At 43.7% G+C, this 25,038-nt stretch overlaps 2 non-coding genes across 2 annotated transcripts; one reads left to right on the plus strand and one right to left on the minus strand.

Annotated features, from left to right (window-relative positions):
• Positions 1-11,031: 11,031 nt before the first annotated feature.
• On the minus strand, positions 11,032-11,106 carry Trnas-cga (transfer RNA serine (anticodon CGA)). Its single transcript has one exon. It is a non-coding gene; the product is annotated as a tRNA-Ser (tRNA).
• A 6,188-nt stretch (positions 11,107-17,294) lies between these two features.
• On the plus strand, positions 17,295-17,369 carry Trnas-cga (transfer RNA serine (anticodon CGA)). The gene has a single exon. It is a non-coding gene; the product is annotated as a tRNA-Ser (tRNA).
• The last annotated feature ends 7,669 nt before the right edge of the window (positions 17,370-25,038 follow it).

Genomic DNA, 25,038 nt, shown 5'->3' on the forward strand with positions numbered 1-25,038 from the left:
ACTTCAGGAACTGGTTTTAATATAACTTTTTTCCACAAAGAAATTTCAATGCATTTTTTCGTTATTGTTGTATTACCGACTGCAAGTGCCTGCTCTTTCCCACTTTTCTTAGTAGTTCTTCAATCTTCAGCCGCCTCATTGCTGGATATAGGTAAATGTGTCTTTAAGGACCCTTATCATACTAAAACGTTAAGAAACCAATGAACATTTACGACGGTTAGTATAAGGCTGAAGAGATATGTGGTCAGAAAATGAGTCACTGCTGAAACTGTTAATTATTCTGGCTGTACTGATTCCAAAATATATCGTACCTCTTGCTTCTCAATTAAACAAGGACTACCACGAAAACTATATTAGATCTAAACAAGGACTATCACTAAAACTGTATTAGATTTCTTTTCTTTGTAATATGATTTGAAAGTCGTGCTGCAGTATTAACTGGGTAAATCCAAATGGTTGATCTACAAAGAACTGGAGAAATTTTATATTTCCCCGTACACTGGCCTTTATTCGGATAATGTGCATGTTTTCTTAGCCATAACTGATTATTGTAGTTGGATGCAATGAGAACGTGTAGGGCGTCTTGTCGTGCTTCAGTTCTTTGAGATGATCACGGCAGAGAGCGCTCACGTAAGCTCCTCAGCGCAGATTACTTTAATTTATTTACTGCCGACCTCGCGTCGGTCATAACGCCAGTCAATATCGGCATCTGCATTACAGAAGTCAAAATATCTTTCAAAATACATTTATCTCCACTGTTTCGTATTGCTTTATGTGACTTATTTTTAGACTTCCATACCTCTGTCGGTAAAAAGGGAACCCTCATAGGATCATTTTGTTGTTCATCTGTCTGTGTGAGCCACTGATTAAACCCATTTTTCTACATAAGAGATAGAACTATCAAGTCGAAATTTTCGTTACATACTAAGGTCTTCGGTTGCTTGGCGGTGTAAGAAATTTGAGATAGTATGTCAATATCACGAAAAGATACGGTCGTTTATGTCATCTACTTCGATACTCACAAACTGACTCATCAGAACCTGAAGAATACTTCCCCATGACCTGCAATCATAAAATTTGTCAAAAAGAAAGATTTGACAGTACAGCTGAAAAAAATCCGAAAATTGTTCATTTGAAATTATATTACATAAAAAATATGATTGTTTTTGCCATTTGTTGTCAGCCTATCTGTCTGTCTCTGTCCGACTGATAAGACGCCTTTTCCTCAGGGACGGGTATATATAAGAAGTTGAAATTTGTTTCACATACTGACGTCTCCGGTCACTTGGTGGTGTAAACCAATTAAGCTTCAAGTCAGTGCAAAGAAAACATACGGGTGGCTATGTCACATACTTCAATATTCGCGATTTCATTCATTAAAACGTTGACCTGGAATTTTAAAATTCGACAAGAATCAAGATTTGGCAGCAACACTAAAGTAAAAATCGCAAAATTGTTAATTTGTTATTATATCAAAACTTCTTTTTTTCATTTGTAGTTCCTCTGTCGCTCTATCTGTTTGTTAAAACAATTTCTCTCAGGAACTGTTATAAGTTTTACATTGAAATTTATGTCAGGTACGAAGGTCTACAGTCCTTTGGCGGTGTAAAAATTCATGATGTTATCGAAAGATGCAGCCATTTATGTCGCATGTACTAATGCTAGCTAACTCACTCAAACTCTCTCACTGTAGGGTACTTCCCGATGACCTAAAATCATAAAATTTTGCAAAAAGCAAGGTTTCGGAGTGTGAATTCAGCAAGAAATCCTGAAACTATCACTTTGTGATTATATGAGATTAGTGTTTTTTATCGTTTTTTGTCTGTTTGTCCGTCTGTAGAGACGCCTTTTGCCCAGGAAAGGGTAGAGATACCAAGTCGAAATTTATGTCATATACTAATGCTACGGGGCCATAGCGGTGCAAAAAAGTTTAAAGTCATTGAAATCGAAAGATGCGATCACATATATCACATATTTTGATACTCGCAAACTCGCTGACGAAAACCTATTGATGAACTATGTGCATACATGCCATCCGGTTGGTTTAACTATAGAGGTCATGTCTGGTAACTGAGAGATCGTGGGATCGAATCTCGTTCTGACCACTAATTTTTCAGTCCTATCTATGACCTAGTCTTCATCTATCAAACATGTAAGGAGTCGCCATAAACAACACAACTTTCGGATTCCACATTAAATTATAGCTTCCGTTTCCCGGCTGGGTAACTGGGGTAGGTTATGGACACCCAAGTCACCGAAGTGGCGACCAATAGAAGTACTTGAACGGTCACAATGAGTCACCCGAAATTATTACTGTCTATATGCATAAGCAATCCTGAGTGTGGGTCGTACTCCAGTTCTATTTAATGTAATTCACCTTCCATTATTTACTGGTTCCTTAGAACGTCTTAAAAACCGTTTGCCAAAACATTCAAGTATTCACAAGATAATTCGATAGCTGTGAGAAAATACACATATGATAGACAGGAAGAAATTTCAAAACAAGATTCAGAGAACGTCGAAATCTCACTGACAGAAGCCCAAAAGAATTCAAACATACAGACAGGGAAACTACACAATGCCTGTCAATTCTACACCTTGCCAGAACGGGTGGCCTGCTAAATACTTTAGAAGAGATACGAATTTTCATTTATTCGACGAAACATCCTGACCCTATTTTTAACAAACAGAGGAACCTAAAAAACAAAACATTCATCTCAGATCTCAACAGTATCCTATTGAACTTTAAGTGCTGGAATATATTCCTTTGTTTATATATTCTGTGAACACAGACAATAAAATTTAAAAATAATTTATTTCTTTTTGTTTCTAGCACAATACTATTTACACCATAATTTCAAAAAAACCTATAGCAAAGTATCATTTAATCTTGGTCAGACATACTTCTTAGAGGAGACACGTATAAATGCGCCTGCAGATCATAATTGTGGTCTATCATCACCATTTTGCCATTTTATGCAATTTGTTTCCATGTGAAAAACGGGAATATATTTACTGTTAGCGAAAGTGCCATGTGCTGAAATCTATCACATATATGTAGAATACCGTGAATAATGGCCTTAGAAAGAATAACCATGACCACTGAAGATGTATTAGAATAAAGGGAAACGTATTTGGTCCTAATCAGACTTTATTACAGTTGCAAAAGACGCCATTTATCCTGTATAGTGGGGAAAAATCCACCACTGATATGCACATTCACAAAGGCCGTTACTATTTCCCTTGAGTGTTTATTTTGTTTACAAATAATGACCGTCTTGGTATGAGCGGTTGTATACCTGCTTATCATTCACCCATTGCTTTTCCGACTTTCGGTTCATTCTTCCTGACACGAAAGAAGCGCCTTTCGTTTTATTTATGGGTGGTAGTGTGCGTATGGGAGCTTAATGTCCTTGGTCTTCCGCTGATAATCACTTCTCTCATTAGTTAGTCTGTCTTGTGATTACATCGAATGCCGTAACGAATAATCTACTGATGTAAAGCACAGTGCCGTTGACAATTACAAAATATCCAAATTAAGAGGGCATGCTGTTATAAGGAAGACTGGGGAGGAAGTGTTTGGGTTAACATCTGGGAGAGGGGTGCCAAAAGATAAAGAAGCGTGGTGGTGGAAAGAAGAGGTGCAGAAGGTTGTGAAGGAAAAGAAAGACGCTAAGAGGAAGTGGGAGGAAGAAAAAGACAGAGGCACATAAATGAATGTGAAAGGAAAATTAAGTGGTGGAGATTAAAGGATAAAAATTTGAGAGAGGAGTTTAGTGAAAAAGTACTGGGAACGGTAAAATTGGCAGAGAGTGGGAGGGAGTGTTGGAAAATAAATAGTGCTGTTATAAGGAAGACTGGGGAGGAAGTGTTTGGGTTAACATCTGGGAGAGGGGTGCCAAAAGATAAGGAAGCATGGTGGTGGAATGAAGAGGTACAGAAGGTTGTGAAGGAAAAGAAAGACGCTAAGAGGAAGCGGGATACGTCCGGAAGTGCTGAGGATGGGCAAGCATACAAAAGTGCAAAGAAGGAGGCAAAACGAGCCGTGGCTAAAGCTAAAGCTGAATCAGTAAGAGAGGCATACGAACAACTACAGAAAAATCAGGATATGAGACAACTGATACGGATAGGCAAATCAAGAGATAAAGCTTCTAAAGATCTAACAGCAATAAAACAAATGAAAGATGAAACAGCAATAATTCTGCATGACCATGGAGAAATAATCCAAAGGAGGTTGAATTATTTTGAGAAATGGCTGAATGAAGAAAATGTAAGAGTGAAAACTGAGGAAGGAGAGGCAAACGAAGGATTAACGATAGATATAAGTAGAGATGAAGTCGAACGGGCAGTTGAAAAGATGAAAAACTGGAAGGCAGTGGGCCCAGACCAGATCCCCGTTGAGGTATGGAAGTGTCTCGGTAGAAAGGGAATTGAGCTCCTTTGGGATTTAATGAAGAATATTTGGCGACAGGAGGAGATGCCAGACGAGTGGATAACTAGTGTATTAATCCCAATATTTAAGGGGAAAGGTGATGTGCAGGACTGCAGTAACTATAGAGGTATTAAACTGATGGCACACACAATGAAAATTTGGGAAAGAGTTATAGAAGCAGGATTACGCAAGGAGACTGTGGTGTGTGAAGAACAGTTTGGGTTCGTGCCTGGAAGAGGAACGACTGATGCAATACATGCTTTAAGGCGGATAGTGGAGAGACACGGGGAGCTACAAGCCGATCTACATATGGCTTTCATTGATTCGGAGAAAGCATATAACAGAGTCCCAAGGGACGAAATATGGAGAAGCATGAGAGAGCAGTGCGTGCCAGAGAAGTATGTGACATTAGTGAAGGAAATGTACAGAGCAGCAATGACACAGGTGAGAAGTAGTATGGGCATGACAAAGGAGTTCCGGTAAAAGTAGGGTTACATCAAGAGTCTGCGCTTAGTCCCTACCTCTTTAACCTGATTATGGATGTGCTGGTGAAAGATGTGAAGAATGAAGGACCGTGGAATATGAAGTTTGCGGATGATGTGGTTCTTTGTGAGCAGAGCATCGACAGACTTGAGGAAAAGCTGAAGGATTGGAGGAAGGCACTAGAAGAAAGAGGGATGAAAATCAGCAGGACAAAGTCAGAATATTTATCACTGAAGGATGTGCAGATGAGGTCTTGCAAGATCCAGGATGATGAGCTGAATTCGGTCTGCAAATTTAAATACCTGGGATCGTACATACAGACGGATGGAGGACTGGAAAGCGAGACACAACACCGAATAAATTGCGGTTGGAACAACTGGAGGAAAATGAGTGGAGTGTTCTGTGACAAAAAGGTGAGCATTGGGTTGACAGGGAAAGTGTACAAGTCGGTGGTAAGGCCAGCTATGATATACGGGGCGGAGACATGGCCAGTCACAGTAGCCCAGGAAAGGAAGATGGAGGTGGTGGAAATGAGGATGCTGAGGTGGATGTGTGGGGTAACAAGGAAGGACAGAATTAGAAATGAATTTGTTGGAGGAGCTGTGAAAGTGGGACCCATGGGGAAAAAGATACAAGACAGCAGACTAAGGTGGTACGGACACTTACAGAGAAACGGGGAAGAGTATATCGGAAACAGAGTTGAAGATATAAAGATTCAAGGAGCTGGAAGGAGAAGAAGACCGAAGATGAGGTGGAAGGATAAGATATCCGGGGACCTAAGGAAGAAAGGATGGAAGAGGCAATGGAGAGAGAACTATGGAGGAGAAGGATCCAGAAGGGCAACACCGACCCTACGTGATGTGGGACAAGGCGACGATAAAGAAAGAAAGAAAGAAGAAGCTGAAAAGCAATGCGTCCGAATATTTTATGTGAAAACTCTTTAAGCTAGTTATAAAAAAAAAAAAACATTTTACTAACGTTCTACATCTTCATTCTTAGGGGGGGCTCCGAACTGTAGCGGTTAGCATTTCGTTGTGAAGCGTAACTATGTCAGTGCATGAGAAACAGCGTGTTGTAATAGGGTCCCGATTTCAGAGAGGTCGTCCACACACGGAGCGCCCTTTCGTTCAGTATCACAACCCCAGATCACACCGAGAGCCGTGATGTCTGCAACAATCCGATACCTTGTGTTCACTGTCACCGGTCACCCTCCGTACAGTCCCGACTTGGCCCCATCCGATTTTTGTCTGTTTCCGAAACTTATAGAACAATTTCGAGGACTTTACTTTGATAGTGATGAAGCGGTGCAGGCAGAGGTGACGTTGTGGCTCCGTCAACATACTCACATATTTGAGTGACGCTACCTACAAACTGGTCTCTCGTAGGGACAAATGTGTTCTCTTTGCCAGAGTGACTACGTTGAGAAATAAATACGTAGACATGAAGAATTAAGATTTAGAATGTTAACAAACTTTATTTTATTTAAAAATCTTTAAGACATTTCTCACAAATAATTCTGAGGCATTACTTGTAAGCACGCCCTCGAAATATGCTGATGAAAATTATCGTTAGATAATTAGATACGTATGAGAAAATCGTTGGAAAATATCTTTTGCATGTTTTGAGAAACCAGAACAAATTACTTTACATGAAAGAATAGACTTTGTGTCGTGCAAAACGCTATACACTGGTGATAAATATATTTCAAAAGATATTTTGTCTTCTGGAATGCAGATGTCGCTGATGATCGACATATGCGTCCGATAACGGTCCAGTCGAAATAAATAACAATAATCTCTATCGGCAGCTAGTACTGTATTCCCTTACTCTACAACAATGTGGACACGAATATGCTTGAACCTAGGGTAATGACGAGTAATATTGTGTTATGGATCTCACACTTTCAGCCATTCCTCCAGTTATGGCCCAAATATTGGTGTGACGCGTTCTAACTCGTTCATTCGAGACGCCTATTCTCAGGCAGAATGTCGTCACACCAGCATGCGTTGGCTACCGCGCTGCAAATGCTGGTACCATTAAAAAGTGATTACCTGCCACTGTGTAGTAAATGTTACCCTTTGATTTCTAATTAATTAAAGAGAATCGATTTATTTTCAACTCATTAAAATTAATAACTCAGATAAAATTTCAACAATATTAGCGATTCATATTTTAGCGGCAACGCTGAAAAAGCCTACTAATTTGTCGAGTTTGGAAGTGAAAGCAAAATGAGCCACAGTTTTCTGTTTACACCTGAATAATTCAAGCGTCCTCTTTTTTTGGCAGTAAAAGGTATTCGTATAAAAACATAATGAACGTAACGTGATTTAATTTATGTGTATTGTCAGAATATATTGGCTCCTGTTAATGAACGAAATTAATTTAAGCTCCTGCAGGATTGCAGTAACCGCTGAAGATATGTGTTCAATGTGGTACCTGATAGACTTGTAACGCAGCGTTGGACTACGACGATAGAAATGTCGATTCACGGCTTCACGGCCAGTGTCTGCGTTTATGGTGATACTTGTTTAATGGACATTACGCCGTGGTCCAAGTCACATTTCCCTGGCTCCGTCTTCCAGTGCTAGAAATATCTTCAGAGGCTGTATCAAATCAGAAAGGAGTTACAATCGGAGACTAGCTCAGCAAGCAGAACTGGTTGCAAGTACCCAGACAACGGTCGGTTCGTGACGACATTGTGAGCACTGCCTAAGATTTAGGGATTTCTAAGACGTGAATTATGGGTATTTATTTAATACCAAGCTCCACAACTCGTCTCATTTAAATCCATCAACATCTTTATTAAAGCTGTCGTGATTTTTTAAAATTGTTATGACCTCTCTGTGCATCCTAGCAGAGTAAACAATAATCGTCGATTCTTTGAAGAATCGAGCTCGCATGTGTAAAACAGCTTCAACCGTCTGATTTCTTTACAAACGAATATATAACTCAAGTATTTCACTTTAAGCATGTGAGCGAAAAATAATTCTAGGAAAGATCTGAAATTATGATTAAACTTTGTTGGAAGTCTTTAAGTGCTCTAATTGTGCAGCACTGGATGAATAATCTTGGGTAATTTGCACTCCATTTTAAGCAAAAGCTAGTTTTTCATGCATCTTAGTATTTATGACGCCGTATCTCTTGAGCTATGTCATGCACAATGACACACTTTTTCACGTACATTCACTTTTATATGTGGACTCAGTCTCGACGCTGTGTTGTGAGCTGAGCCGGTAGTAAAACACTAATAAGTTGAAAGTTCATGAATAATGCTTCATGAGCAGCGAAAATATGCGATAAACATTCTTCCTTCCATCTTCTTGTAGTGGGTGTAAGCTAGAATAAGGTTCTTTAAGGGTTGAAATAATGCGTGCAGTTTATTGGAAGTCACTAAGGACCACAATTCTCAAATCCAAGAGGAATGTAGACCGGAAAGTCCCGCTTTGTCAGTGGCGATGCCTCAAGACACTCGAGTTTTCACAATTTCTAACGGTAACGTCTTATTGCGTTAAAGTTTTACCTTAAGATTATACCTCTGAATGAGCAGATTAAGATATCCTTTTAAATTTTTCAATTCGGTCAGTAACTACGTGATATATTGACAATCAAATTTTTATCGCCACGGAACAATTAAGTAGGCAGCCTGTAACTGTCACCGGCTTCCGGAATAGTGCTGCAGTAACATAAATATTTCGATCTTGATAAACCCATGGGATCAGAGAATCGAATTTGGTGGTTTCCAGGTCCTAGCGCAACACGTCTACAACTACTTCTTGTAAAAAGTAGACAAGCATACCATTAGATTCAGCTTAAAGACGATTAAAATCATCCCTTCCAGAACTCACCGAGCCCCATTGTGCTCTTTTAAGGGGTTGACTAGCATTTTTTCCAGTGAGCTTATAACCCACTTCACAATCATTTCACAACTTGAATACGTTAATGAACCTAAGAAATCAGTTCGTAAAATGAACAATAACCCATCCAGTTAAGTACGAATAATGTCACTAATACGAAAGACTAAAAATATATTTATAACCAACATACAGTTTGCAAGAATACATACTGTTTGGAAGAGCAGTTGAACGGAATGGACAGCGTCTTGAAAGGGGGATATAAGATGAACATCAACAAAAGCAAAACGAGGATAACGGATTGTAGTCGAGTTAACTCGGGTGATGCTGAGGAAATTAGTTTAGGAAATGAGACACTTAAAGTAGTAAAGGAGTTTTGCTATTTGGGGATCAAAATAACTGATGATGGTCGAAGTAGAGAGGATATAAAATGTAGACTGGCAATGGATAGGAAAGCGTTTCTGAAGAAGAGAAATTTGTTAACATCGAGTATAGATTTGTCAGGAAGTCGTTTCTGAAAGTATTTGTATGGAGTGTAGCCATGTATGGAAGTGAAACATGGACGATAAGTAGTTTGGAGAAGAAGACAATAGTAGCTTTCGAAATGTGGTGCTACAGAAGAATGCTGAAGATTAGATGGGTAGATCGCATAACTAATGAAGAGGTATTGAATAGATTTGGGGAAAAGAGAAGTTTGTGGCACAATTTGACTAGAAGAAGGGATCTGTTGGTAGGACATGTTCTGAGGCATCAAGGAATCACCAATTTAGTATTGGAGGGTAAAAATCGTAGAGGGAGACCAAGAGATGAATACACTAAGCAGATTCAGAAGGATGTAGGGTGCAGTACGTACTGGGAGATGAAGCTGCTTGCACAGGATAAAGCAGCATGGAGAGCTGCATCAAACCAGTCTCAGGACTGAAGACCACAACAACAACAAACTGTTTACAATAAAAGAAATCAGAATTTCAGTGTGTCTACCATAAGCGGCACTCTCGTTTTATAAGGAAACTTGGATGCTCCGTTATGCGAGGGTATACTTTGCTTGGCAGTACCTACCCTTCTTCTGAGCCTTTTCAGTACCGTTACCTAGTATGATGCGGTACTCCGGTGGTTATGAAACGTGACAGCTTGTTGTCCCGTTGTTATAGAAGCAAAACTGTTACTGAAAACCATCATGTTTTCACTTAAAGAGTGAACTTACTGGTGCAGCGTTAGTGTGGAAAAGGAATTACATAACGAACTGTCATGCAAATTTCCCGACTGCGTTGTCCCAACAAGATCTTAGGTTTCAGAATCAATGTAAAGTGGCGATTCCGTCGGTTTTAAATCGACAAAATGTCTTAAAAGAAAACTGATTGATATTAGACAGCGGTTGCAGTTTATTCTGAATATTATTTGCACTATGGAATAAACAAGCATGTTCTTGGGATCAGCTAAGGGAACGATTAAAATCATCACTTTTAAACCACGTAGGATAACGACCTTGGAAGAATTTGAAGGGGAAGATGTCAACAGGTCTCTCAAAAATTTACAGAATGTACTTCACGTGTGAGTTGTGGTTAAAATGGTTCAAATGGCTCTGAGCATTATGGGACTTAACAGCTGAGGTCATCAGTCCCCTAGAACTTAGAACTAATTAAACCTAACTAACCTAAGGACATCACACATATCCATGCCCGCGGCAGAATTCAAACCTGCGACCGTAACGGTCACGCAGTTCCAGACTGAAGCGCATAGAAACGCTCGGCCACACCAGCCGGCCGCGAGTTGTGGTTTCAACTTTTTTGAGAGGTCTGTTCCAGAAACTGGAGTGTTGAAAACACTGATATCATACAGAAGGCATGCAGTAGATTCATTTAATTGCGATGACTAGTCATATATTTCTAATTGTTTATGTTTCCAGAATGAGATTTTCACTCTGCAGCGGAGTGTGCGCTGATATGAAACTTCCTGGCAGATTGTGTGCCCGACCGAGACTCGAACTCGGGACCTTTGCCTTTCGCGGGCAAGTGTTCTACCAACTGAGCTACCGAAGCACGACTCACGCCCGGTACTCACAGTTTTACTTCTGCCAGTACCTCGTCTCCTACCTTCCAAACTTTACAGAAGCCCTCCTGAGAACCATGCAGAACTAGCACTCCTGAAAGGAAGGATACTGCGGAGACATGGCTTAGCCACAGCCTGGGGGATGTTTCCAGAATGAGATATTCACTCTGCAGCGGAGTGTGCGCTGATATGAAACTTCCTGGCAGATTAAAACTGTTGCCCGACCGAGACTTGAACTCGGGACCTTTGCCTTTCGCGGGCAAGTGCTCTACCAACTGAGCTACCGAAGCACGACTCACGCCCGGTACTCACAGCTTTACTTCTGCCAGTACCTCGTCTCCTACCTTCCAAACTTTACAGAAGCTCTCCTGCGAACCATGCAGAACTAGCACTCCTGAAAGAAAGGATATTGCGGAGACATGGCTTAGCCACAGCCTGGGGGATGTTTCCAGAATGAGATATTCACTCTGCAGCGGAGTGTGCGCTGATATGAAACTTCCTGGCAGATTAAAACTGTGTGCCCGACCGAGACTCGAACTCGGGACCTTTGCCTTTCGCGGGCAAGTGCTCTACCAACTGAGCTACCGAAGCACGACTCACGCCCGGTACTCACAGCTTTACTTCTGCCAGTACCTCGTCTCCTACCTTCCAAACTTTACAGAAGCTCTCCTGCGAACCATGCAGAACTAGCACTCCTGAAAGAAAGGATATTGCGGAGACATGGCTTAGCCACAGCCTGGGGGATGTTTCCAGAATGAGATTTTGACTCTGCAGCGGAGTGTGCGCTGATATGAAACTTCCTGGCAGATTAAAACTGTGTGCCCGACCGAGACTCGAACTCGGGACCTTTGCCTTTCGCGGGCAAGTGCTCTACCAACTTTTTTTTTTTTTTACCTTTCGCGGGCAAGTGCTCTACCATCTTTTTTTTTCAGTGTTAGGTAAACAAATTATTAGAATAACATTAAATACAACAAAATAGAACACACCCTGTTTTCCTTTTTTTGTTCTTTTTTTTGTTTTTTTTGTTGTTGTTTTTGTTTAAAAATTTGTATTGAACAAACTAAAAGTACATATATATTCACTATGCAAGAGTTCTTCAAGGTACTATTTAAAAATATACAAATGACTGTTAGTTAAACAAAAAAAACATTAAAAAAGAAAAACATTAAATACAACCAAAAATAACATATTCTGCCTTCTTCCTTTAAAAAAAAATTGTGTTTGTTTTTGGTCGATGCATGAGAACGTGGATAAGGGTGTTGCATCATGTGACAGGTAGGCATGGTACACCCCAACTTTGAGGGGGTTCAAGGAAGACGCTGCGGAGATAACCGGCAAAAGTTTGTCGGTAAGATGGTTTTCGGGTGAGGGTGCTATGCGCGGTCACAACTTTGTACCAGAAGTCAAGGACTGTATGCGGACCACTCTGAAAGAGATATTCTAAAGCGTGTCCTCGAAACCAGATTAGGGTATGGTGCTTAGCAAGAGGGTAGTGAAATGTCTGGGGCAACAGCAGGAAATCCGGGGTTACCGTCGTTGGCGGGGCACGGAGGTAAAAGCCCACGATTCGTTGGATGAGGAGCCATACGTTTTGTTTCAGGGGGCACGTAAGTCGGTGCTCGTCGGTGTCTTCGAGCTGACAGTCATGGCAGAGTGGGGAGGTGGCCAGTCCTATGCGATAAAGTCGACTATTAGTCGGGAATTTTCCATAGACTAAAACATACCAGAGTGCAGACACAGACGACGGTAAAAAGGGTGCATGCACACACCCCCAAACCGTGCGCCAGTTAATGTCAGGATGCTGTAGCACCATGGGGTCGCAAGGGTTGGACACCATAAACAAACGATAGTAATCTTTTGTACGGGGAGGACGGGTGACTGGAAGATCGGCCCGAATGTAGCTGAGTTCTATGAAACAATTGGCGACGTAGTACAATAATGGAGAAATAGGTGCCACATTGATCGGTGGATCGAGAGAAGCTGGTCGGAGGATATCTAAGAGACTGCGTGTTAAGGACGGGACCGGCCCCTGCCAGTGCCGCAACAGAGTGTGGACAAAGAGTGCAGAAGAGCGTGCCCGCACGTTGACGAGTCCGAGGCCACCTTTTGCAGGAGGCAGTGTGAGAGTGTTGTAGCGGACTTTGAAAAGTGCCCCTGCTGACACGAAATATCCAAAGGCTGATTGGACGCGGCGGCCAAGGAGTAACGGCATTGGGAGGATCTGGGCGACGTGTACCAGTTTAGGGGCGACATAGATGTTGACATAGGACACACGTTGGAGTTGGTTTAAGTTACGGTGCACTTGACCGCGGACATGGTGCCGAATCGACTGCAAAAGCCGCCGATAAGCCAGGGCCACTGTGCGGTGTGTGGAGCTCGTAAATTCGATACCCAAGTAACGAAGGGTGGCACTGACTGGGAGTGGGGTCGGCACCATAGCCGGGTGGCCGCGCCCAATGTGCATCATAGTCGATTTACGGACATTAAGAATGCTACCAGAAAGACGTCCATACTGGTGGATCCATTGGATGGCGTCACTGAGTTCTGTGGAGGAGCAGGTGAGAAAGAGGACATCGTCCGCATAAGCCCTACAGTGGAAGGTGTGGTCACGCAAAGTGAGGCCCTGCAGTCTAAAGTCCAGTGATGAGGGGCTCAAGTGCAATGGCATATAGTAAAGTAGACATAGGGCACCCTTGACGCACAGAGCGGCGTATAGGGATCGGTCCTACAAGCCTCCCATTGACTTGTACCATCGAGACCGCGGGAAGTAGTAACCGGCGAATGGCATCGACAAAAAGCAATGGGAACCCCATACGTGTCGCCACCATGAGGAGGAATGGGTGTCGAACGCGATCAAAGGCACTCGTGAAATCGACGGATACCAGTGCTGCACGAAGGCGACAAGCCGACGCCAGTGCAATGAGGTCACGGCATTCTCCTAGGGCTGTTTGTAAGGTGGCCCCACAACCACGTGCAGTCTGCTCAGGTGAAAGGACCGTAGGTAAGACGGTGCGTATGCGCGCTGCTAAGAGGCGTGCATAGATTTTATAGTCTGCATTCAGTAGTGTAAGGGGACGATATGCAGAGACATGAGACCCTCCCTTCGGTTTAGGCACAGGTAGAAGAATGCCAGTGACGAATTCAGGTGGAATTGGGAAGGACGGAATAAAGAGTTCCTGAATCATTTCCGTCCAGCGAGGAAGCATTAACGTGGTGAACGCCCGGTAAAACTCCACTGGGAGACCATCTGGTCCGGGTGATTTGTTCTTGGCCCCTTTGTTGATCGCATCTACCACCTCTTCTGCGGTGATTGCAGACATCATGGACGTTGACTCCGCTACGGTGAGGGTCCGATCAGGGGAGGGACGGAGAGCATCAGGAATGGGCGTCGCCATCGGTTCATCATCATAAAAGTGGCGATAATGTTCAGCAAAGGCAGACACGACTGCCGCCTGTGTTGTGTGGTGAACACCATCGGAGGTCGTGATGTTGGGGACGAAAAGCCGACGTCGACGACTATGGTCGGATACGGCATGGATTGTGGATGGGGTTTCGTCGTGGAGGAGGTCTTGTCGTCGGGAACGCACCACGACACCACGCAATCGTGCACGTTGAAGAGAGAGGAGACGAGCTTTAGTACGTTGTCGTTCCCTGTGGGTGTCAGGTGATGGAGGGAGCGCATCGAGCTCACGGAGGACGGCGTAGTGAAAATTTGTGGTGTCTCGATGCCATGCTGCTGCTTCCTTGCCACATTGTATGAAGGCCTTTCTGATCGCAGGTTTGGCACATTTGAGCCACCAATAGAACGTGGATGTGTACTGCGGAAGGCGTCTTTCGCAAGACGCCCATGTAGTGGCAATACATTGTCGGCAGTGTGGATCATTAAGGAGGGAGGTATTAAGCTTCCAGTAACCTCTACTGCGCCACACTGACTGAGGTGGCAGAGCCAGGGAGCAAATGACGGCGCAATGGTCCGAAAATGCAAGGGGCCATCGTTCAGCTTGGGCGACTTTATTGCCGAGGTGAGCAGAGACATAAAACCGGTCCAGTCTGCTCGCAGAATGTGCTGTATAATGGGTAAAACCGGGGGTATTGCCATGAATTTTCTCCCAAACGTCCACTAGATGAAACTCTTCGATTAAGGTGAGCAGCGCCGGGCATGGCGAATAACCAGGCACTTGGTCCTGCGGATGGAGGACACAGCTGAAATCGCCTCCCATGATAAGGCGATCATAGCGTCCAGAAAACAGGGGCGCCACGTCATGTCCGAAGAAAGTGGACCGCTGCCGACGGTTCGTGGAGCCAGACGGAGCGTAGATATTGACGACGCGCGTGTCGAAGATGGTAACAGCCATGCCTCTTCCACAGGGAAGGATTGTCGTGTCCGTGAGTGGGATTCCTTCGCGTATGTAGAAAGCCACTCCACGCCCTGATTCATCACATGTGGACGTGTATGAGTCGTAGCCGTAGACTGGTGGTAGTGTGGCAACGCGTACTTCCTGAAGAAGGGCGACGTCGACGTCAGAGGCCCGAAGCATGTCACATAGGAGTTGCAGCTTGGGTGCAGTGCCGATCATGTTGATACTCAGTGTGGCAAACCGGTACGTTTGTTTCAGTGGTGGTGGACGCGCATCTACCATCACCAAGGGAAGTAAGAGGAGGGCACCGACAGGAAGTCCCGTCCCATCAGCTGCAATGCCTCGCTTTTGATGTTAACAGGCAGTCTCGTCCGGCGGAGACAACTCATCCGAAGAAGGGAGCGTACCTTCCTCAATGTCGTCGGCCCATGCTCCTGTGTCGTGGGTCTGTCCAATGTCCATGGGAATTGCGTCGTGCTGAGAGAGATCTGGAGTTGTTGGCGGGGAGACAGGCGTCTCAACCGGCGCACCGATCGTTACATTGTGCGTGGCGACCTCCATAGGGGTCCCGTCCTGCGAAACGTCTTGTTCATCGTGAAAGTTGTCCACCGACCTCTGCGTGGAAATGTCGGCTGCTTGGGTGTCTTCTTCGTCGTCGCGGGTGGCAACGCTTTGAGAGCCCGTGGGTGAACGGCGACGGCGTTTGCGCCTACGTGGCGAGCGTTGTTTGCGCACGTGTTCCTCAGTGTCGGACGACGGCAAGGAGGAGCGTCGACCTGGTTCGAAGGCGTCGGTGGGTACAATGAAATTGTCAAACAGGTGTGGTGAAGAAGTACTGTTCTCCTCAGCGTCCGGTGCGGGAGCCTGTTCGGCGGCAAGGTTGTCAGGTGGAACGTCTGCACCGTCCGTTGGTGACTGGGACGGTGGGACGTGCCGATCGGAAGGACCGGGCGACGGACTGGACGAAACTGTAGACGTGGCAAGAGCCGCTGCGTAAGTGACCGGTAGGGCGGTCATCGTGGGTGTGACGGACGCTTCCGACAACGGGAGCTGCGCGACACGTTGTTGAATGCATTCAGACCGTAGGTGACCTTCTTTCCCGCAACCGGAACAGGTCCGAGGTTGCCCGTCGTACATTATAATGGCACGGCAGCCTCCGATACGTAGATAGGAAGGCACGTGTTTCTGCAACTCGATGCGGACCTGTCTAACACCGTTTAAAACGGGATAGGTTTGAAATTGTACCCATCGTTCGGCAACATGTTCCAGAACGTTGCCATAGGGACGGAGCGCCTCGATGACGACGTCTGCAGGTAGTTCGAACGGCAGTTCGAAGATCCTTATCGTCCGTGTGCCGAGACCTGCGTGATCGACGGTAACGGGTCCGACGCTACCGTCGGAATGACAGAAGCGCAGTCCACGTTTTGCCTCTTGAAGCACCTTGTCGCGCGCCGCATCGTTGATCATTTTGACGTAGACGGTACTGCTAACTATGGACAAGTGGATACCAATTAGATCCGTTGGTGGTATTTTAACTTCGTCGCGTATAAATCGTTCTACCTCCAGGGCCTTGGGTCGGGCGAAGTCAGAACAAAAGTTGAAACGTAATGTCTTCTTCCGATAGTTGTGCGCCATGGTGGTCTAGAAGGAAAACGGCACTTCCAGCGGCCGAAGTAAACACAAACACACCGTGCGCGCCTCGCCCGCAGCGCTCTGGCGCGTGACCGCCTCGCAGCACTGCTGGCGGCAGACTATCAACTGAGCTACCGAAGCACGACTCACGCCCGGTACTCACAGCTTTACTTCTGCCAGTACCTCGTCTCCTACCCTCCAAACTTTACAGAAGCTCTCCTGCGAACCATGCAGAACTAGCACTCCTGAAAGAAAGGATATTGCGGAGACATGGCTTAGCCACAGCCTGGGGGATGCTTCCACACACTTTTAATCTGCCAGGAAGTTTCATATCGGCGCACACTCCGCTGCAGAGTCAAAATTTCATTCTGGAAACATCCCCCAGGAGTGCTAGTTCTGCATGTTTCGCAGGAGAGCTTCTGTAAAGTTTGGAAGGTAGGAGACGAGGTACTGGCAGAAGTAAAACTGTGAGTACCGGGCGTGAGTCGTGCTTCGGTAGCTCAGTTGGTAGAGCACTTGCCCGCGAAAGGCAAAGGTCCCGAGTTCGAGTCTCGGTCGGGAACACAGTTTTAATCTGCCAGGAAGTTTCAATTGTTTATGTTGTTGTTCGTGTTGTCTTCAGCCAGAAGATGATACGATGTAGCTCTCCAAGCAAACCTCTTCATCTCCGAATATCTAAAACAACTCACTTTTTTTTTTGGTCATCAGTCTACTGACGGGTTTGATGCGGCCCGTCACGTATTCCTCTCCTGTGCCAACCTCTTCATCTCAGAGTAGCACTTGCAACCTACGTCCTCAATTATATGCTTGACGTATTCCAATCTCAGTCTTCCTCTACACTTTTTGCCCTCTACAGCTCCCTCTAGTACCATGGAAGTCATTCCCTCATGTCTTAGCAGATGTCCTATCATCCTGTCCCTTCTCCTTATCAGTGTTTTCCACATATTCCTTTCCTCTCCGATTCTGCGTAGAACCTCCTCATTCCTGACCTTGTCAGTCCACCTAATTTCCAACATTCGTCTATAGCACCACATCTCAAAGGCTTCGATTCTCTTCTGTTCCGGTTTTCTTAGAGTCCATGTTCAACTACCATACAATGCTGTACTCCAGACGTACATCCTCAGAAATTAGGCCGGTATTTGATATTAGTAGACTTCTCTTGGCCAGAAATACCTTTTTTGCCATAGCGAGTCTGCTTTTGATGTCCTCCTTGCTCAGTCCGTCATTGGTTATTTTACTGCCTAGGTACCAGAATTCCTTAACTTCACTGATTTCGTGACCATCAATCCTGATGTTAAGTTTCCCGCTGTTCTCATTTCTACTACTTCTCATTACCTTCGTCTTTCTCCGATTTACTCTCAAACCATACTGTGTACTCATTACACTGTTCATTCCGTTCAGCAGATCATTTAATTCTTCTTCACTTTCACTCAGGATAGCAATGTCATCAGCGAATCGTATCATTGATACCCTTTCACCTTGTATTTTAATTCCACTCCTGAACCTTTCTTTTATTTCCATCATTGCTTCCTCGATGTACAGATTGAAGAGTAGGCGCGAAAGGCTACAGTCTTGTCTTACACCCTTCTTAATACGAGCACTTCGTTCTTGATCGTCCACTCTTATTATTCCCTCTTGGTTGATGTACATATTGTATATGACCCGTCTCTCCCTATAGCTTACCCCTACTTTTTTCAGAATCTCGAACAGCTTGCACCATTTTATATTGTCGAACGCTTTTTCCAGGTCGACAAATCCTATGAAAGTGTCTTGATTTTTCTTTAGCCTTGCTTCCATTATTAGCCGTAACGTCAGAACTGCCTCTCTCGTCCCTTTACTTTTCCTAAAGCCAAACTGATCGTCACCTAGCGCATTCTCAATTTTCTTTTCGATTCTTCTGTATTTTATTCTTGTAAGCAGCTTCGAGGCATGAGCTGTTAAACTGATTGTGCGATAATTCTCGCACTTGTCAGCTCTTGCCTTCTTCGGAATTGTGTGGATAATGCTTTTCCGAAAGTCAGATGGTACGTCGCCAGACTCATATATTATACACACCAATGTGAATAGTCGTTTTGTTGCCAGTTCCCCCAATGATTTTAGAAATGCTGATGGAATTTTATCTATCGCTTCTGCCTTATTTGACCGTAAGCCCTTCAAAGCTCTTTTAAATTCCGATTCTAATACTGGATCCTCTATCTCTTCTAAATCGACTCCTGTTTCTCATTCTATCACATCAGACAAATCTTCACCCTCATAGAGGCTTTCAAAGTATTCTTTCCACGTGTCTGCTCTCTCCTCTGCATTTAACAGTGGAATCCCCGTTGCACTCTTAATGTTACCACCGTTGCTTATAATGTCACCAAAGGTTGTTTTGACTTTCCTGTATGCTGAGTCTGTCCTTCCGACAATCATATCTTTTTCGATGTCTTCGCATTTTTGCTGCAGCCATTTCGTCTTAGCTTCCCTGCACTTCCTATTTATTTCATTCCTCAGCGACTTGTATTTCTGTATTCCTGATTTTCCCGGAACATGTTTGTACTTCCTCCTTTCATCAATCAACTGAAGTATATCTTCTGTTACCCATGGTTTCTTCGCAGCTAACTTCTTTGTACGTAACTTTTCCTTCACAACTTCTGTGATGGCCCTTTTTAGAGATGTCCATTCCTCTTCAACTGTACTGCCTACTGCGCTATTCCGTATTGCTGTATCTATAGCGTTAGAGAACATCAAACGTATCTCGTCATTCCTTAGTACTTCAGTATCCCACTTTTTTGCGTATTGATTCTTCCTGACTAGTGTCTTGAACTTCAGCCTACTCTTCATCACTACTATATTGTGATCTGAGTCTATATCTGCTCCTGGGTACGGTTTACAATCCAATGTCTGATTTCGGAATCTCTGTCTGACCATGATGTAATCTAATTGAAATCTTCCCGTATCTCCCGGCCTTTTCCAAGTATACCTCCTCCTCTTGTGATTCTTGAACAGGGTATTCGCTATTACTAGCTGAAGCTTGTTACAGAACTCAATTAGTCTTTCTCCTCTTTCATTCCTTGTCCCAAGTCCATATTCTCCTGTAACCTTTCCTTCTACTTCTTCCCCTACAACTGCATTCCAGTCGCCCATGACTATTAGATTTTCGTCCCCCTTTACATACTGTATTACCTCTTCAATATCCTCTTACACTTTTTCTATCTGTTCATCTTCAGCTTGCGACGTCGGCATGTATTCCTGAACTATCGTTGTCGGTGTTGGTCTGCTGTCGATTCTGATTAGAACAACCCGGTCACTGAACTGTTCACAGTAACACACCCTCTGCCCTACCTTCCTATTCATAACGAATCCTACACCTGTTATACCATTTTCTGCTGCTGTTGATATTACCCGATACTCATCTGACCAGAAATCCTTGTCTTCCTTCCACTTCACTTCACTGACCCCTACTATATCTAGATTGAGCCTTTGCATTTCCCTTTTCAGATTTTCTAGTTTCCCTAACACGTTCAAGCTTCTGACATTCCACGCCCCGACTCGTAGAGCGTTATCCTTTCGTTGATTATTCAATCTTTTTCTCATGGTAACCTCCCCCTTGGCAGTCCCCTCCCGGAGATCCGAATGGGGGACTATTCCGGAATCTTTTGCCAATGGAGAGATCATCATGACACTTCTTCAATTACAGGCCACATGTCCTGTGGATACACGTTACGTGTCTTTAATGCAGTGGTTTCCATTGCCTTCTGCATCCTCATGTCGTTGATCATTGCTGATTCTTCCGCCTTTAGGGGCAATTTCCCACCCCTAGGACAAGAGAGTGCCCTTAAACTCTATCCGCTCCTCCGCCCTCTTTGACAAGGCCGTTGGCAGAATGAGGCTGACTTCTTACGCGGGAAGTCTTCGGCCGCCAATGCTGATTATTTATCAAAATTTAGGCACTGGCGGGGATCGAACCCGGGACAGAAGACGATTTGATTCTGAATCAAAGACGCTACCCATAGACCACGGGTCGCCCCAATTTGAAATGTTTTAAATGGCTCTGAGCACTACGCGACTTAACTTCTGGCCGGCCGAAGTGGCCGTGCGGTTAAAGGCGCTGCAGTCTGGAACCGCAAGACCGCTACGGTCGCAGGTTCGAATCCTGCCTCGGGCATGGATGTTTGTGATGTCCTTAGGTTGGTTAGGTTTAACTAGTTCTAAGTTCTAGGGGACTAATGACCTCAGCAGTTGAGTCCCATAGTGCTCAGAGCCATTTGAACCATTTTTGAACTTAACTTCTGAGGTCATCAGTCGCCTAGAACTTAGAGCTAATCGAACCTAACTAACCTAAGGACATCACACACATCCATGCCCGAGGCAGGATTCGAACCTGCGACCGTAGCGGTCGCTCGGCTCCAGACTGTAGCACCTAGAACCGCACGGCCACTCCGGCCGGCATCCATTTGAACCTGTTTAATATACTTGTCCCTGGCTTTTCCTCTGCAGTTTTTAATCCCCCCTCCTTTTTCACCCCAGTACTAAACTGACTATTCCTGGATGACTCAGAATGTATCCTGAGAATCTGTCCCTCCTTTTAGTCTATTTATGCCACAAATTTCTTCTGTACCCTTTTGTATTCAGCACTTCCGCATTAGTTGCGGCAACTAATTTTATAAACTTCATATTTCTTCTAAAGCACCACATTGAAAAAGCTTCTCTTCCCTCCTAGTCTGAAGTGCTTATGGTAAGCGCTTCATTCATGCACAAGACTATAGTCCAGAAAGTTACCTCCAGAAAAGATCTATTTACAGAAATAATTTATTACTACTGTAATTTTGCATTTTATATCCTCAGGCTACTGTGTGCTATTTTACTGTCCACGTAGCTCATCCACCACCTTAAGTGTCTCATTTCTTTATCTAATTTCCTGAGCATGCCTGATTTAATTCGACTACATTTCATTGCCCTTGTTTCGCTTTTCTTAATGTTCATCTCATCCCCTGCTTTCAGCACACTGTCAGTTCCCTTCAAGACCTTTGCTGTCTCAGACAGAATTATAACGTCATCGGCAAAACTCACTTTTTTTCTTCTCCATGAACCTTAATTCCTTCTTCCGCATTTCCTTTGGCGTCCTTTATTGCTTGTTCAGTGTACAAATTGAATAAAATCACGAATAAACTATAATCCCGTCTAACTCCCTTTTCTACCTCTGCTTCCCCTTCATGCCCTTCAACTCTTAAAACCGCCGTTTCTTTACAAGTTGTACATTGCCTTTAGTTATCTTTATTTTACCCTGCCTGCCTTCAGAATTTCATAGAGTATATTCCAATCAACATTGACAAAAGCTTCCTCCATGTCAACTATGCTGTTACCGTTGGTTTGCCTTTCTTCAACGTATATTTTAAGAAGAGTATTGCCTCGCCTATTCCCCAATTTCTTCGGAGTTAAAACTGATCTTTTCAGAGGTCAGCTTCTATCAGATTTTCCAATCTTCTGTAAATATTTCGGGGCATTATTTTGCAACCATGACTTATCAGACTCACAGTCCGGTAATATTCGCAGTGATCAGCACACGATTTCTTTGTAATAGGAATTATTACAGTTTTCTGTCTTATAAATCTTGCGCATTGGATGGTATAGTTTTGTCATGGCTGGCTCGCCCGGAGGAAATGTCGTCTACTCCAGGGCCCACGTTTCGTCACAGGTGTTCAGAGATCTATCAAATTCTTCTTGCAGTACTATATTTCCCGTCTTATCTTCAATTATCTCCTCTTCCCTTTCTATAACATTGCCTTTAATTTCGATTCCCTTGTACACCCCTTCAAATCTTCTGTCCAAGAATAAAGCAAGAAACGGAAATTTTGCAAGGTTTAATTTATCTACCCACAAAACAGTACAAACACGTGACAGAAAAGTAGAAACAATGTAAAGAATACAGAACGTAATCAAGTGCAACATGCATAAGTGTAGGTAGAAATGTCCTTCTTGTTTTCTAAATTAACGGTTTTGCACACACATTCTAACAACTGGTTAATGTGCTCACGATGGGATGTGCCGACCTCTGCTCATTCTTCCTGCAGATATGATCGCAAGTCTTGGTGAGTGGTTGGTGGACGCTGACGTGATGCAACCCGTCTCTCTAGTGGATCCCAGATATGCTCTTTGGTCTTTTTTCGTAGCCAACAATCATCTCACTGTTTGACTCGACCCGCCACGATTTCCTCTCCTCTGATAACCTCTTCATCTCAGAATAGCACTTGCAACCTACGTCCTCAATTAGTTGCTGGATGTATTCCAGTGTCTGTCTTCCTCTACAATTTTTGCCCTCTACAGTTTCCTCTCGTCCCATGGAAGTCATTCCCTGATGTCTTAACAGATGTCCTATCATCCTGTCCCTCCTCTTTGTTAGTGTGTTCCACATATTCCTTTCCTCTTCTCTCCGATTCTGAGCAGAACCTCCTCATTTCTTACTTTATCAAGCCACCTAACTTTCAACATTCGTCTGTAGCACCACAATGCTTCGATCCTCTTTTGTTCTAGTTTTGGAACAGTTCATGTATCACTGCCTTACAATGCTCTGCTCCAAACGTACATTCTCAGAAATTTCTTCATCAAATTAAGGCCGATATTTGATATTAGTAGAATTCTTTTGGCCAAGAATGCCCTTTTGGCCATTGCTAGTGTGCTTTTGATGTCTTCTTTGCTCAGTCCGGCATTGGTTGTTTTACACCTGCCTAGGTAGCAGACTTCCTTAACTTCATCTACTTCGTAACCAGCAATGCCGATGTTCAGTTTCTCACTGATACTTCTAATTACTTTCGTCTTCCTTCGACTTACTCTCAATCCATGTTCTGTATTCAGTAGACCGTTAATTCCATTCAGAACATCATGTAATTCTTCTTCACTTTCATTCAGGATAGTAATATCATCAGCGAATCTTATCACTGATAACCTTTCACCTAGAATTTTAATTCCAGTCCTGAACGTTTCCCTTATTTCCGTCATTACTGCTTCTATGTACAGATTAAGCGGTAGGGGCGAAAGACTACATCTGTGTCAAACACCCTTTTTAATCCGAGAGTTTCGTTCTTGGTCGTCCACACTTATTATTTCCTTTTGGCTCTTGTACATATTTTATATCACCCCTATTTTTCTCAGGATTTCGAACATCCTCTACCATTTTACATTGTCGAACGCTTTTTAGAGGTTGACAAATTAAATGAAAGTGGCTTGATTTTTTTTAATGTTGCTTCTGTTATCAACCAAGACGTCAAAATTGCCTCTGTGGTGCCTTTACCTATCCTGAAGCCAAACTGATCGCCGTCTAACACATCCCTAATGTTCTTTTCAATTCTTCTGTACCTTATTCTTGCGAACATCTTGGTTGCATGAGTTGTTAACCTGATTGTACGATAATTCTTGCACTTGTCAGCTCTCGCAGTCTTCGGAATTGTGTGGATGATATTTGTCCACAAGTCAGATGATATGTCACAGAACTCATAAAATCTACACACCAACGTGAATAATTGTTTTGTTGCCACTTCCCCCAATGATTTTAGAAACTGTGATGGATTTTCTATTCCTTCTGCCTTATTTGGTTGTAAGTCTTCCAATGTTCTCTTAAATTCTGAGTCTAGTACTGGATCCCCTATCTGTTCTAGATCCTCTCCTGTTTCTTGTTCTGTCATTATCAGACAGATATTCCCCCTCATGCAGGCCTCAATGCATCACTCTGCTGTCTCCTCAGCATTTAACAGTGGAATTCCCGTTGCACTCTCAACGTTAACCGCCTTGCTTTTAATGTCACCGAAGGTTGTTTTGACTTTCCTATATGCTGAGTCAGTCCTTCCGACAATGATTCCGTTTTTGATTTCTTCGCATTTTTCATGTAGCCATTTCGTCTTAGCCTTCTGCACTTCCTATTTATTTCATTCTTCAGCGGCATGTATTTCTGTATTCCCGAACTGGCCTGAAAATTTTTTTACTTCCTTCTTTCGTCGATCAACTTACGAATTCCTTGTTACCCATGGTTTCTTCGCTGTTATCTTCTTTCTACCTATGTGTTTCCTCCAGACTTCGGTCACTGCCCTTTTTAGAGATGTCCATTCCTCTTCAGCTGCACTGTCTACTGAGCTATTCGTCATTTTTGTATCTACAGCCTTAGAGAACTTCAACCGTGTCTCGTTCTTTAGTATTTCTGTGTCCCACTTCTTTGCATGTTGATTCTTCCTGTCTAATCACTTAAACATCAACCAACTGT

Source organism: Schistocerca nitens, chromosome 5 (genome assembly GCF_023898315.1).
Source record: "Schistocerca nitens isolate TAMUIC-IGC-003100 chromosome 5, iqSchNite1.1, whole genome shotgun sequence".
Taxonomy (NCBI): domain Eukaryota; kingdom Metazoa; phylum Arthropoda; class Insecta; order Orthoptera; family Acrididae; genus Schistocerca; species Schistocerca nitens.